Source organism: Tachyglossus aculeatus (assembly GCF_015852505.1).
Source record: "Tachyglossus aculeatus isolate mTacAcu1 chromosome 12 unlocalized genomic scaffold, mTacAcu1.pri SUPER_6_unloc_2, whole genome shotgun sequence".
NCBI lineage: Eukaryota > Metazoa > Chordata > Mammalia > Monotremata > Tachyglossidae > Tachyglossus > Tachyglossus aculeatus.
The window spans coordinates 14,807,541-14,823,818 of NW_024044829.1; the positions used below are offsets into that span (position 1 = coordinate 14,807,541).

Below are 16,278 nucleotides of genomic sequence, written 5' to 3' on the forward strand. Positions count from 1 at the left end.
AGGGGAGAGGGAGTAGAGGAAAAGGGGTGCTCAGTCTGTGAAAGCCTCCTGGAGGAGGTGAGCTCTCAGTAAGGCTTTGAAGAGGGGAAGAGCTCTAGTTTGGTGGATGTGAGGAGGAGGGCATTCCAGGCCAAAGGAAGGACGCGGGCCAGGGGTCAAAGGCGGGACGGGCAAGAACTAAGCACAGTGAAGAGGATAGAGGCAGAGGAGCAGAGTGTATGGGCTGGGCTGTAGAAGGATAGAAGAGACGTGAGGTAGGAGGGGCAAGGTGATAGAGAGCTTTGAAGCAAATAGTGAGGAGTTTTTGCTTCATGCGAAGGTTGATAGGCAATCGCTGGATATTTTTGAGAAGGGGAGCGACATGCCCAGAGTGTTTCTGTAGAAAGATAATCCGAGCAGCAGAGTGAAGCGTAGACTGAAGCGGGGAAAGACAGGAGGATGGGAGATCAGAAAGGAGACTGATGCCTATGATCCAGTCGGGATAGGATGAGAGATTGAACCAAGAAGGTAGTGGTTTGGATAGAGAGGAAAGGGCGGATCTTGGCAATGTTGTGAAGGTGAGACCGGCAAGGTTTGGTGACTGATTAGACATGTGGGGTGAATGAGAGAGCAGTGTCAAGGATGATACCAAGGTTGCGGGCTTGTGAGATGGGAAGGATTGTAGTGCTGTCCACGGTGACAGGAAAGTCAGGGAGAGGACGGGGTTTGGGAGGGAAGATAAGGAGCAGATAGAATATGTGGGTGATTGAAAGAGAGAGACGAATCCAAGGCAATACCAATTTTATGGTCTTGTGAGGAAAGGAGGATGATGGTGCTTTCTACAGTAATGGGAAAGACATGGGGAGGACAGGGTTTAGATGGGAAGATGAGGAGTTCTGTTTTGGACATGCTTAGTTTGGGGTGTTGGTGGGATATCCAGATAAAAATGTCCTGAAAGGCAGGAGGTATTGTGAGATTACAGAGAAGGAGAGGGGTCAGGGCTGGAGATGTAAATTTGTGAATCATCTATGTAACGATGGTAATCGAAGCCATGGGTGTGAATGAATTCTCCAAAGAAATAGGTGTAGACAGAGAATAGAAGGCGACCCAGAAATGAGCCTCGAAGGACCCCCACCATCAGAGGATGGGAGACGAGGGACCCATGAAGGAGATTGAGAATGAGTAGCAAGAGAGATAGGAGGAGAACTAGGAAAGGACAGTGTCAGTGAAGCCGAGGTTGGATAATGTTTCTGGAAGGGAATGGTCGACGGCTGAGAGATCGAGGAGGATTAGGTTGGAGCAGAACTGTAGAAAAGAACGTTATTGGTGACTTTAGAGAGGGCTGTTTCTGTGGAGTGAAGGGGGTGGAAATCAAATTTCAGGGGATCAAGGAGAGATTTGGAGAAGAGAAAGTGGAGACAGATCCAAGAACTCACCCCAGCCCTTCAGTGCTCATGTCCAAACCCTTATAACGTATTTCCCCTATCCCTGAACTATTTCAGTGATGGCTTCCCCTGGTAGACTGTAAACCCCTTATGGGAAAAGTTTACAACTACTGAATCGTACTTTCCCATTTGCTTAGTACAGTGCTCTGCCCACAGTGAACACTCAGTGAATAACATTAACGGATTGATTGAGTGGAAATTTTCCCTTCCAGTTCCATGACTGTATGATTCAATGTGGAAAAAGAAAAAGGCAATAAAAGTGGTTTAGAACAGTTTGTGCATGAGAGAGAGTTTAGGTTCAATCCACAGTTTATGTCCCATGTCCTCATCAAATATTCGAATTTATTCTTTTACTCCATGTTTGTCCACTCAACCTGAGTTTCTCATATTTTCTTTGCTTAATATTCAAGGAAGTTGACAGTAATTTTTTATAGTATTTGTTAAGCGCTTGCTATGTATCAAGCACACTTAAAAACACTAAGATGTATAAGAGATAATCAGGTAGGACACAGGATGGTCATTGAAAATAGGCAATGAAGATCTTCCAAATGGTTTGGTTTCAGAAAGCTTGACAAAATATTGGGACACTTCTATTTTTTATGGTATTTGTTAACTGCTTTCTATGTGCCAGGCCCAGTTCTAAGCACTGGGGTAGATACAGTACAATCAGGTAAGACATGGTCCCTGTCCCGTATAGGCCTCACATTCGAAATTAGAGGGAGGAGGATTTAATCCCCATTTTACAGATGAGGAAACCAAGGCACAGTGTAGTTAGATGACTTGCCTAAGGCCAGCCAGCCGACAAGGGGCAGATTTGGGATTAAGACCCAGGGTCCCCTGATTTGCAGTCTTTCGCTGTTTTCCCTAGGGCAGGTTCCTTCTGTTCTGCCAACATCTCATTCTACCTGCAGACAGAATAATACGTTTAGTGGCCCATTGTCTCAGGAGATGGCATTTCTCCTATTTTTATGGCATTTTTTAAGTGCTTACTATTTGCAAAGCATTGTTCTAAGAGCTGAGGAGGTTACAAGGTGATCAGGTTGTCCCACGGGGGTACTCACAGTGTTAATCCCCATTTCACAGATGAGGTAACTGAGGCTCAGAAAAGTTAAGTGACCTGCCCAAAGTCACACAGCTGACAATTGGTGGAGCTGGGATTTGAACTCATGACCTCTGACTCCAAAGCTCATGCTCTTTCCAGTGAGCCATGCTGCTTCTCTAATATTCTAATATTAGTATTAATAACATATATAATATAGTGTATAATATAATATTAACATTTAAATATTCCTATTCTAATATTAAGCCTGTTGAAAGTAAAGGGACAATTACTTTTAATAGTGTAACAAAACATTAGTCTTTATAGAAAAGACCGTTTTGTTCTGTTAGGAAAGTACATTTATTATCTTATTACTAAGTGTTTCATATGTGTCAATCAGAGAAGCAGCATGGTTTAGTGAATAGAACACGAGCCTGGGAGTCTGAGGACCTGGGTTCAAATCCTAGCTTCACCACTTGTCTGCTTTGTGTCCCTGGAGAGTCACTTAACTTCTCTGGGGCTCAGTTATCTCATACGTGAAATGGGAATTACGACTGTGAGCTCCATGTGGGAAATGGACTGTGACCAACTTGATTATTTTGTTCCTAACATTTAGTATAGTGCCTCGTATGTGGTAAGTGCTTAACAAATACCATTAAAGAAAAAAAAAGCACAGTTTATTCATTCATTCAATCGTATTTATTGAGTGCTTACTGTGTGCAGAGCACTGTACTAAGCGCTTGGGAAGTACAAGTTGGCAACATATAGAGACGGTCCCTACCCAACAACGGGCTCACAGTCTAGAAGGGGGAGACAGACAACAAAACAAAACATGTGAACAGATGTCAAGTCATCAGAATAAATAGAAGTAAAGCTAGATGCACATCATTAACAAAATAAAATAAATAGAATAGTAAATATGTACAAGTAAAATAGAGTAATAAATCTGTACAAACATATATACAGGTGCTGTGGGGAGGGGAAGGAGGTCGGGCGGGGGGGATGGGGGGAGAGGAAGGAGGGGGCTCAGTCTGGGAAGGCCTCCCTCCTGGAGGGGCTCTCATTAGGGCTTTGAAGGGAGGAAGAGAGCTAGCTTGGCAGATTTGAGGTGGGAGGGCATTCCAGGCCAGGGGGAGGACGTGGGCCGGGGGTCGATGGCGGGACAGGCGAGAACGAGGCACAGTGAGGAGGTTAGCGGCAGAGGAGTGGAGGGTGCGGGCTGGGCTGTAGAAAGAAAGAAGGGAGGTGAGGTAGAAGGAGGAGAGGTGATGGAGAGCCTTGAAGCCGAGAGTGAGGAGTTTTTGCCTGATGCGTAGGTTGACTGGTAGCCACTGGAGATTTTTGAGGAGGGGAGTAACATGCCCAGAGCGTTTCTGCACAAAGATGATCTGGGCAGCAGCGTGAAGTATATACTGAAGTGGGGAGAGACAGGAGGATGGGAGATCAGAGAGGAGGCTATCGCAGTAATCCAGTCGGGAAGTTCAATGGGCTTTCACAGCTCACAAATCCCAGGGCAAAACTACATTTTGGGAAAATACCTCAATGGTCTGTCAAACAAACTGGGGTGAAGAACACAAATGGAAGCCAAAACGAAAAGTTGTATTCTATAACAGCCTTGTGGGCAAATTTAAAAACCACTCAACCTTCCTGCCAAGCAACAGCATTTGCCCTACAGGAATAGGTCACGAACGAAAATGAATCATTACAACATATGGGCTTTACTATTGTCATAAATAGTTTCTAGTCCGAAGAGGCTCTTGGTAACTTTGGTTCTCTATGTCGCTCCCATACCAAAATTCTGGGTAACTTGCCCCTTGTTCAGGGTTTTTATTTGTCAATCATCACTAGATTCTAATTCTGAAATTACTGGAATTTGAAACGAATCCTCTTCTTGCGAGTCCTTCCTGAAGCATAGAGAAAATGCAGGAAAGAATAAAGCTCCTGGAGCACAATTATCGTATCTATATTTTGAAAGAGCTAAAAATGGAAAATGAAAGGAACATATAAATTGTGCAGCACAGAGTTCTAATTATAAGAATGAAAAAATATTTGGCGAGATACAGCATACCTCTTATTGCCATCAAAATGAGTTTTCACTATTTAGGATCCTTGCTGATTTAGTCTTTGAACATAGGAAGGTATATTTTATAGTGAAATATAATTAGCTACTTTCTTTATTGTCCAGCCCTTGCAGATTCTTAAATGGTACTAGATAAGTCTATAAATAGTGATGCAGTAAATAATTGAACTACAGCCGTATTTTGACAGTTTTCTAAAAACTGAACGTGTGTTTCTTGGTTGTTCCCGCGATGTCCATCCTGGTTGCATCTATGAATTTATGCCTATGCTGATCTGTGGTTGCTAACATAGGTAACAGACATTTCCCTTCCACCAAGTGTGCACAGAAAGTTTGTCACTTGCCACACTGTAGCTCAGTTCTAAGGACTGGGGTAGGTAGATGTTAAGTAAATTTATCTGGATTTTGGGGTTTCCCAAGTATGATTGACTGATTTCTCATTCACTCTACTGGTCTGGGATGATTCTTATGCAGACTTTATAATTCAGAAGATAAAAAGCAGGGTTTCTCTGACCCAAAATGGATTCTTTGTTCATCCCACATAGTTGTCATCTCCCTGTTCCACGGCAGTTGTATCTTCATGTACGTCAATCCCTCCATGAAAGAGGCTGCAGCTTTCAATAAGGGGGTGGCTGTTCTGAACACCTCAGTGTCCCCTTTGCTAAATCCCTTTATTTATGCAGTGAGAAACCAGCAGGTGAGACAAGCCTTTAAGAATGTGTGCAGAAAGAGAAGCATCTTCTGAAGGAAGAGAGTCTATTCAGTCCCTTGAGAATTATTCATCCATCAATCAATCCATGGTATGTACTGAGTGCTTATTGAGTGCAGAGCACAATACTAAGTGCTTGGGAGAGTGCACTGTAACAGAGTTGGTAGATACGTTCCCTGCCCACAATGAACGTAAAGTCTACAGTCTACAAGTCATAACGAGGTGGGACAAGCATGGAACTGTGTGTTACGGGACCTGGGTTCTAATGCTGGCTCCTCCACTTGCCAGCTGGATAACCCTGGTCAAGTATCTTTATTTCTGTATGTCTCAGTTTCCTCATCTGTAAAATGATAATAATAATTACAGTATTTGTTAAGCACTTCCTATTTGCCAGGAACTATACTTAGCACTGGGGTGAATACAAGCAACTTGGGTTGGACACAGTCCCTGTCCCATGTGGGCTCAAAGTCTCGGTCCCCATTTTACAGATGAGGTAACTGAGGCACAGAGAAGTTAAGTGACTTGCCCAAGGTCACATAGCAGACAAGTGGCAAATTCGGGATTGGAACCTTCTGACTCCCAGGTCCGTGCTCTATCCACTTCACCACCTCCCGGAAAGCCTGAAAAAATTATGATTCCTGTGCTAAGAGACTGCAATGAAGGAATTCATCATTTCCCACTAGCAAGACAGGCCAGACAAAGACATTCACTCCATGCTCTAACAGCATAGCTTTTTGAGCTAGGCTCCAGGATTGTTCATTCCAGTTCTTTGACAAGATTACAAAGTTTCCAATCGTGGACGAAATGGTACAATAATGATATCTTTATGATGCCTGTCCCCTACTGTACTAATTCTTCCTAAAATCTCATCCCCCTTCCCTCTGCCCTGAGTCCATGGTGGTAGCTGCGAAAAGTAGACTCAATTAGGGGATGATGGGGAAAGGGGAGAGATGTAGAGAAAACCAGATTATCTAAATACACAAAACTTAATTATACTGGCTTTTCAAGCTACATATCACCTTGCATGCATGGACAGCGATATAGTGGGGAACATCACAAACATTTTCCATACCCTCTTCAGTTCCTCTTTTCCCTCCTACATAGAGAGAAAACCTCATGTGGGACAGGACCCGTATCTGATCTGATAACTCATATCTACCCCAGCGCTTGGTATAATGCTCAGCACATAGTAAATGCTCAACAAATATAGTAATTATTGTGATTATCATACTCCCAGGTTTTAAATAATTGAGACAGTGTCATTGTCATTGAAGCTGAAATACATTTTTCACAATTTCAAGGTGCTCAAGTTGAATTCCACTACAATGACATTATTATTGATCGTTGTTTTAGCTGTAATAAAAAAGTTATTTGAAAAGTAAAAAAAAATCTAACAGCTGGCATTGTATCCTCTTAAATGATCCAATGTAATTCCAGCTGTAGTAGATTCTTTTTTACTTTTTAAATAACTATTGAAGAATCGAAATTTTTGAATAGCTAATAGACTATAATAATAATAATGTTATTTGTTAAGCGCTTATTATGTGCCAAGCATTATACCAAGTGCTGGGGTAGACAAGAGATAATCAGGTACTGAGGCACAGAGAAGTTAAGTGACTTGCCCAAAGTCACATAGCTGACGAGTGGCGGAGTCGCAGTTAGAACCCATGACCTCTGACTCCCAAACCTGTGCTCTTTCCACTGAGCCACGCCACTTCTCTACCACCAGGGCTTGATATTCACCCCATACTCAGCTCCATAGCACTTATGTACATATACACAAATTTTTATTTATTTTAGTGTCTGCCCTTCCTTCCTTTCTTCGTTCCTTCGTTCATTCGTTCGTTCACTCGTTCCTTCCTTCCTTCCTTCCTTCCTTCCGTCCTTCCTTCCTTCCTTCCTTCCTTCCTTCCTCCCTCCCTCCCGCCTTCCCTCAAGGTATTTATTGAGTGCTTACTGTTTGCTGAGCACTGTTCTAAAAGCTTGGGAGAGTACAACAGGGCTGGTAGACATGTTGCCTGTCCACAAGGCTTATATATGCACTGTACTAAGTGCTTGGGAAGGTACAATGCAACAGAGACGTTTCCTGCCCACAAGGAGCTTAGAGTCGAGATGAGGAGACAGACACTAAAATAAATTACGGACATGCACATACTCTGATCATTCTCTCTTTAAGGAATGCTTGTGTTTCTCACACAATCATTTTGTGTCACTAACATATTTAGAACACTTTTCGTGAACGGTCTCTGATCTATCCTGATCAGAATTTCTAGGTTTTAGTATTCCTGGAGGAAAGCTGGATAAAGATCAGAGAGGACCTTAGATTTTTTTATTCAGCACCATAACATTTATGTACATATCCGTATTAATGTCTTTCTTTCCTCTAGACTGTAAGCTAGTTGTGGGCAGAGAATGTATCTGGCACCTTTGTTCTTTGTACTGTCCCAAGTGCTTTGTACAATGTGCTGGACACTGTAAGTGCTCAATAAATACCATTAATTGATTGATTAAAGTCTGTCTCCACCTCTCGACTGTAAGCTCATCGTGAGCAGGGGACGTGTCTACCAACTCATTTATTTCATACTCTCCCAAGAGTTTAAGATAGTGCCCTGCACCGAGTAAGATAAGCGGTGTGGTTGAGTGGATAGAGCATGAGCTTGGAAGTCAGAAGGTCCTGGGTTCTTATCCCAGCTCTGTCACATGTGTGCTGTGTGACCTTGGGCAAGTGACTGAACTTCCCTAGTCCTCAGTTACCTCATCTGTAAAATGGGGATTAAGAATGTGGGCCCCATCTGGGACAGAGATTGTGTCTAATCTGATTAAATTGTATCTATCCCAGCGCTTAGAACAATGTTTGGCACATAGCAAGGACATATTAAACATAGTAAACATAGTAAATAAGTAAATATTATTATTATTGAACACTATTGATTGAAGTCTGTCTGCCCTTCTAGACGGTAAGATCACTGAGGGCAGGGAACATGCCTACCAACTCTGTTATATTGTGCACTCCCAAGAGCTGATTACAGTGCTGTGCACACAGTAAATGCTGAATAAATGCGATTGATAGACTGATGTATATTCGTGTCACCCTGCTGAACAGAACCCATGTCTCTGTCCCCATGAGGCAGATCCAGATCAAGTTTAACCAAGACGGGGAGGGAGAGATTCTAATGCCAACAGAACTGGGTTGATGATGAGGATGGTGGTATTTGTTAAATGCTTACTATGTCTCAAGCAGTGTTCTAAGCGCTGAGGAAGATACAAGATAATCAGATTGGACCTGATCCATGTCCTATATGGGGCTCTCAGTCTTAATCCCCAATTTACAGATGAGGTAACCGAGGCCCAGAGAATTGAGGTGACTTGCCCAAGATCACACAGCAGACAAGTGGCAGAGCTGAGATTAGAACTCAGGTCATTTTGACACTCAGGCCTGTACTCTATACACCAGACCATACTGCTTCCCAGGGGTGGAAGCAGGCTACCACCTCAAGCCCCGTCAGGAAGACAGAAGCAGCCTTGGCCACCCCTATAACTGCCTGAGGCCTGGAGGATAAGGGATAAGACCCCTTCATTACCAGTCTGGTCCCACCCCGTCCGGGACGTCTGGCCACACTATTCTGGTGAGATGAGGTGGGCAGACGGGGATCTGTCCAGGGATTCTATGAGGGACCCGTATTGGAAACTGGAGATTCTGTCTTCCAGAATCTTCTTATCCTCCTGTCCCCAGAAATCATCAGGAAAGGACTGATGACTGAAAATGTGAAGGACAACATAAGTTGACTGTTCACCAGCAAAGCTGACTTCTCCTTCACATTTATTAAAATGTTCAGCATGATGGACTGTCGCCCATAGTGAAGGATGAAGACGGTGACCAGGGCCACGATTCTTTTGATCAAACTGACCTCGGTTCCGGGGGACCGTCCAGGCACGTGGAGGTGTCAGACCTGGTGTTGGTGCTTGTGCAGGACCCAGACCATGTAGTCACAGGCCATGCTCATGAGCCCCACGAAGAACAGAGGCTGGAGGGAAATCACGTCCGAGGTGACCAAGGCACTTTTTGTGCCACCAATGACTAGTGAGCAATATTTGGGATCCAGCGATATTGAAGCAGAGCTGCTGTTCTGGGAGCCTCTCACACCCACTGGCACACACTAATGTAAATCAGAAGATTGAGGAACCAGGACAGGAGGCAGAGGGGGACGACACACTTGGGGAATCTGACCTTGATCCTGGCCCATCGAGGCTTTCTGGGGCTGATAGTGACAGCATGAAAGGCGCTCAGGAGGCAGGTGCTGCAGATGGTAAGGCCCCGGGCCACTCGGTACAGGTACAGAAGGGCTTTACACCCCACATCTCCCAGGAAAATTCTCCATCCCCAACCTGAAAGTTGGGGGTGCCCCTGGTGAGAACTACTGTGGTGTTCACCAAAACCAGGTGGGCGAGGGAAAAATCTGAGGAGCTGAGCCAGGGGCTGCTGGAGGCCAGGCGGTTGTAAAGCAGAAGGAGAAATAAATTTCCCAAGACCCCATTGCTCATCTGCAATAGCATCACCCCCCCCCCTCAAATTTCCATAGCCTTCATCCTCGTGAATTTCCAGTTAGACCTTGGAGAAGCCTGCAGAGCAACGTTAGAGGAAAACAGACAGAGAGAGAGGAAGACAGTGAGGTTGAGAAACGTTGAGGAAGGGGAGAGAGAGGAAGTGAGCAAGGGCAAGAAAGAGTGAAGAAGGAAGAAGGAGGACGAGAGAAAGAGTGAAGGGGAGAGAGATAAAGAGAGCAAGGGTGAGAAAGAGGGAGGAACGGAAAAGAGATAAAGAGAGCCAGAGCAAGAAAGAGTGAGGAAGAGGAGAGAAAGAGCAAGGGTGAGACAGAGTGAGGAAGTGGAGACAGAGAAAAGGAACAAGGGCAAGAAAGAATGAGGAAGGAGAGGGAGATAAAGAGAATAAGCAAGAACGAGTGAGGAAGGGGAGGAAAAGAAAGCAAGGGTGAGAAAGAGTGAGGAATGGGAGAGATAGAGAACAAGGAACAAGAAAGGGGAGAGAAAGAGAACACGTTTGAGAAATAATGAGAAAAGGGAGAAAGAGAAAGAGAACAATGGTGAGAAAGAGTGAGAAAGGGGAGAAAAAGTTAGGACAGACACTCTCTCTTGCCTCAGTTACCTCATCTGTAAAGTGGGGATTAAGACTGTGAGCCCTATGTGGGACAGGGACTGTCTCTAACTTGACTAGCTTGTATCTATCCCAACACTTAGTACAGTGCCTGACACATAGTAAGTGCTTAACAAAAACCACAAAAAATATATATGAACAAGGCGTCCTCGGGCCTCGGGATTTAAAATGAAGAACAGAATTGACAACATAGCTAAATTTACACCGGGTTTCACCTTTATGATACATCAGTTTGGATTTTATAGCAATAGCCTCCTTTAGGGCTCTAGGTCTGAAGTCACAGCAATAGTGAGGGTGTTACGAGGAAGGGAAGGAAATAGAGAAGTAATTTTCAGAAGCTTAAGGGAGAGGGGGAAACGGGGAAGAAAATTTAAAGAGGGTTGGGAAGTGGAGTGGAGGAGTCTAGGGGGTGGGAGAGAAATTCACCTGATGACTGGGGCAGGGAATGTCACTGTTTATTGTTGTACTTTCCCAAGAGCTTAGTAAAGTGTTCAATAAGTAAGATCTCAATAAATACGATTGAATTAATGAGTGAATGAATGACTGGGGGGAGTTCATTCATTCATTCATTCAATTGTATTTATTGAGCGCTTACTGTGTGCAGAGCACTGTACTAAGCGCTTGGGAAGTACAAGTTGGCAACATATGGAGACGGTCCCTACCCATCAGCGGGCTCACAGTCTAGAAGGGGGAGACAGACAACAAAACAAAACATATTAACAAAATAAAATAAATAGAATAAATATGTACAAGTAAAATAAATAAATAGAGTAATAAATACATAAAAACATATATACATATATACAGTTGCTGTGGGGAGGGGAAGGAGGTAAGGCGGGGGATGGGGAGGAGGGAGAGAAGTAGGGGGCTCAGTTTGGGAAGGCCTCCTGGAGGAGGTGAGCTCTCAGTAGGGCTTTGAAGGGAGGAAGAGAGTTGCTTGGTGGATGTGAGGAGTGAGGGCATTCCAGGCCAGGGGGATGACGTGGGCCAGGGGTCGAAGGCGGGACGGACGAGAACGAGGCACAGTTCTGACTCTGCCACTTGTCTACTGTGTGATCTTGGGCAAGTCATTTAACTTGTTTACGCCTCAGTTACCTCATCTTTAGCTTTGCTGGAAATAGGAGAATTGCTCAGCACTTTGTCCAGATCTCCTTTCAAGCTCTGGTCTCATCTTGCAATTCTCTAACATTCCTGGATAAATGCATGCCAGCAGCCTTCATCATCTTCTGCTGTTTCTGTGTGGTTGATTTTTCTGGAGAGGACTTCCTTCCTGCAGCTTCGGAATTTGCCAGAAGAATCTGAAGATGATGGATCTCTTCATGGTAAGTCTCCAGAGTAATCCGCATCTCTTCCAAGTTAGTTGTCTTTATATCTGTCTGGAATTTGTTGATAACATTATCCTTTTCCTTGCATTGTTGCTCCAATTTGAGAATCCTCTGTTTCAGTCCATTGATGACCCAGCTAGTTTCTGATCTTTTCCCTGCCCCAGAGTCCGGGCAAATTCTGAGCCCCTGGATGGATTCAAAAGCTGCTCAATCTGCCGATCCTTCTTGTTATTTTCCTCCTCTAATCTCCGGAGGTTTGTTTTCACATGTCCACGTTGCTTTTCTGAGAGTGCAACATCTTCTTCAATTCAATGATCTCATCATACATATCTTCTTTCTCTTTGTACATGGGGGTTCCAGGTATATGACTATTGCTAGCAGAACGGCTATTCTTTGGCTTCTTCATCCCTAGAGCTTCCTTCAAATATTCGGTGTGCTGCTCAAAGGGCTGGTCCATGTATACACCAAGTCAAGGTCTGATTTTAAAGGCTGAGTAAAACTAGCTTGTTTTGAAGTTCCAGGCCACAGTTGCTGTGAGGATTTAGCCATCATGTTTCCCAGAGGCATGCTCCCTGCTGATTTCAAAGACCTCCAGGCTGCAACCATTTGAGGTTTAGAGGTATGGAGATTTTGGTGATTGTGGTGGAAGTTTGTGTCGAGTTTTTTTCTTCAATTTCATCTCCAAATCAGATTCATAAGTAGTTGCTGAAAGACTGTTATCGCCTTTCTAAGGGGTAGGGAGGATGGGCTTTTACTCCCCATTTTCCAGAAGAAAGAACTGAAGCACAGAGAAGTTATGTGATGTGCCGAAGGTCACCCAGCAGGCAAGTAGCAGAATTAAGATTAGAACCCAGGTCCCCTGATTCCCGGGCGAGTGCTCTTTGCACAAGGTCAAGCTGCTTTTCCTTGGCTGATGTTTATTCCCATTTGAAGATCAACCATAATGTCCAAGTCCAGCCATCACTGTTCGTCTCTGAGATTGCCTCATGGGGCCCCTCGGGAATTAGCAGGAAGGGCTGAGATCTCCATTTTACTTGCAATGAAGTTTAAGTCCAAACCCTTTTCTTTTTTGTAATGGTATTTGTTAAGCACTTTCTACATGCCAGGCACTGTACGAAGGGCTGGGAAGATATAAGCTAATCAGGTTGGACACAGTCCCTTTCCCACATGGGGCTCACAGTCTTAATCCCCATTTTACCAACGAGGTAATTGAGGCACAGGGAAATGAAGTGACTTGCCCAAGATCACAGCATATAAGTGGCAGAACTAAGATTAGAACACTGGCCCTTTGACCCCTGGGCCTGTGTTTTTCCACAAGGCCACACTCCTCACCCTGGGCTTCAAGGCGCTCCATCACCTCGCCCCCTCCTACCTCACCTCCCTTCTCTCCTTCTACTGCCCAGCCCGCACCCTCCGCTCCTCCACCACTAATCTCCTCACTGTACCTCGCTCTCGCCTGTCCCGCCATCGACCCCCGGCCCACGTCATCCCCCGGGCCTGGAATGCCCTCCCTCTGCCCATCCACCAAGCTAGGTCTCTTCCTCCCTTCAAGGCCCTGCTGAGAGCTCACCTCCTCCAGGAGGCCTTCCCAGACTGAGCCCCTTCTTTCCTCTCCCCCTCGTCCCCCTCTCCATCCCCCCATCTTACCTCCTTCCCTTCCCCACAGCACCTGTATATATGTATATATGGTTGTACATATTTATTACTCTATTTATTTATTTATTTATTTATTTTACTTGTACATTTCTAGCCTACTTATTTTATTTTGTTGGTATGTTTGGTTCTGTTCTCTGTCTCCCCCTTTTAGACTGTGAGCCCACTGTTGGGCAGGGACTGTCTCTATGTGATGCCAATTTGTACTTCCCAAGCGCTTAGTACAGTGCTCTGCACATAGTAAGCGCTCAATAAATACGATTGATTGATTGATTGATTGCTCTTTCATATTCAATATGAAAACTGAATGTGATAATAATAATAATTGTGATTTGTTAATTCCTTACTTTGTTCCATGCACTGTACTAAGCACGGTGGTAGGTGCGAGATGATCTGTTGGGAAAGAGTCCCTGTCCCATGAGAGGTTCAGAGTCCAAGTTGGCAAGGAAGGCTCCCTCAAACACACTTGTCTCACTGTCAGCAGCTTCATCTTCAAACTGAAGGAATTGTCCAAACCCATCCTGATGGAACATAACCCTTATTCATTGATTGACCCTGCCAGCCTCCTATGAATCACTGTAGCATTTGTCTTTTAGCCACCCTCACAAGCTGTGAGAAGCAGTGTGGCCTAGTGGATAGAGTTCGGGCCTGGTAGTCAGAAGAAACTGTGCTCTAGTCCTGGCTTCTGGCTCCTGGCTCCTGGTTCCTGTCTGCTGTGTGACTTTGGGCAAGTCACTGCACTTGTCTGGGCCTCAGTTACCTCATCTGTAAAATGGGGATAAATAAGAGATGGTGTTTGTTAAACACTTAATATGCATCAAGCACTGTTCTAAGCACTGGGGTAGATATGAGATAATCAGGTTTAACTGTGAGACTTTGTGGGACAGGGACTGTGTCCAATGTGATTAACTTGTGTCTATCCCAGAACATGGAACAGTGCTTGGCACATAGTAAATGCTTAACAAGTACTATAATTATAATGGTTATTATTAATGTATGCCAGTCTGCCTCCAGAATTGTATTGTAAGCTTCCTGATGGTCATGTTTTCTACTTTTATCGCACTCCTCAAGCACTTAGTCCAGTGCTCTGCAAGCCGGGGTTCACTTACTAATCCTCATTGATTGATCGATTCAACAGTCCCTGTCCTTTTTACTAATAATTATGATGATCACAATAATTGTGGTACTTGTTAAGTGCATACTATGTGTCAGGCACTGTTCTAATCCCTGGGGTGGATCCGAGCATATCGGGTTGGACACAGTCCCTGTCTCACATGGGGATCATCATCTTAATCCCCATTTTACAGATTAGGTAAATGAGGCAAATTAGGTAATTGAGGCACAGAGAAGTGAAGTGACTTGCCCAACGTCATCCAGTAGACACATGGTGGAGCCAGGTTCTATCCACTAGGCGGCACTCTTTTTTTGTCTTCCAGTGGGGCTCATCTGAGGTTGCATCACTCCTTTCCTAGGAGGCTTCCGCAGGTGTCGGCTTATTTGTTTATGGCATTTGTAATGTACTTATTATTTGCAAAGCATTGTTCTAAGAATTCTGGCAGATAAAGTTAATCATGTTTGGCACAGAATCTGTTCCACAAGGGACAAACCAACTTAGTAGGAGGGAGAACAGGTTTTGACTCCCCATTTAACAAGAAACTGAAACTGAAGCACAGAGAGGTGAATTGACTAGCCCAAGTCCCACAGCAGTCAGTCAATCGTATTTATTGAGCATTTCCTATGTGCAGAGGACTGTATTAAGCTCTTGGGGGAGTACAATATAACTACTTAACAGGCACATTCCCTGCCCACAATGAGCTTGCAGTCTAGAGGGGAAGACAGGCATTTATATAAATAAATAAAATTACAATGAAGTAGCTGGGATTAGAACTCAGGTCTTCTGACACCCAGGCCCTTGCTCTTCTCTTTCCCTCAGTTACCTCATCTGTAAAATGAGGATTAAATCCCCCACCCTCCTATTTAGACTGTGAGCCCCATGTGGGACAGACATTTGTGTCCTATCACAGTGCTTAGAACAGTGCTTGGCACATAGTAAGCACATAACAAATTCCATTAAAAATAAACATGAAAACTGACCCTTCCAACACTGTAGATATGGGGTTATCTCAACCAATTCGAAGGGGCCCCTTCTCCAGATGTCTTGAGGAATAAGGAAGTGAGAATCGTATCAGAAGGGTGGTTCAGAAATGGCCACCGAGGGCTTCCATTATGCTTCTCCAGTCCTATGCTCCCAAGTCCCCAAGGTCAAGCCCAGAGTCATTATCTGTCAGATATGAGGAGGGAGGGTGTTCCAGGCCAGAGGCAGGTTGTGGGTTAGAGGTTGGTGGCGAGATAGATGAGATTGAGGCACAGTGAGCATGTTAGCACTAGAGGGGTGAAGTGTGCGGGCTGGGTTGTAGAAGGAGAGTAGCGAGGTGAGGTAAGAGGGGGTGCCAGTAGACAAGACTGGGTCTCTGGGCTGTGCCTGACACTTTCAGCCTCATCTCATACAGAGACACAACCAACGTTGAGCCATTGTTGGCATGTCTTGTCTTCATCATCTGGTCTAGGAGAGGGAGGAGAAGATGGGAAAGGAAGATCGGTGTGTAGATTTTTCATGCCCCACGGCCACCCTATAATCTGGCAGAGGCCTTGGGGAGAGGGTTCCTGACTGCTGGAGAAGAAACATAGCCTCGTGGAAAGATCACAGGCCTGGAAATCAGAGGACCTGGACTCTAATCCCGGCTTTTTCAATTGCTTGCTATGTGATCATGGGCAACTTGCTTAATTTCTCTGTGCCACAGTTCTCCTGTCCTCCCTCCTACGAGTACTGTGAGGCCCACGCAGGACAGGGACCACATCCAACCTAATTAATATGTAT

General features: G+C 44.7%; 1 pseudogene; it reads right to left on the reverse strand.

Moving 5' to 3' along the window:
- LOC119921411 overlaps positions 1 to 12,329 on the reverse strand; it is a 34,666-nt pseudogene extending 22,337 nt beyond the window's left edge.
- Between the last annotated feature and the right edge of the window lie 3,949 nt (positions 12,330 to 16,278).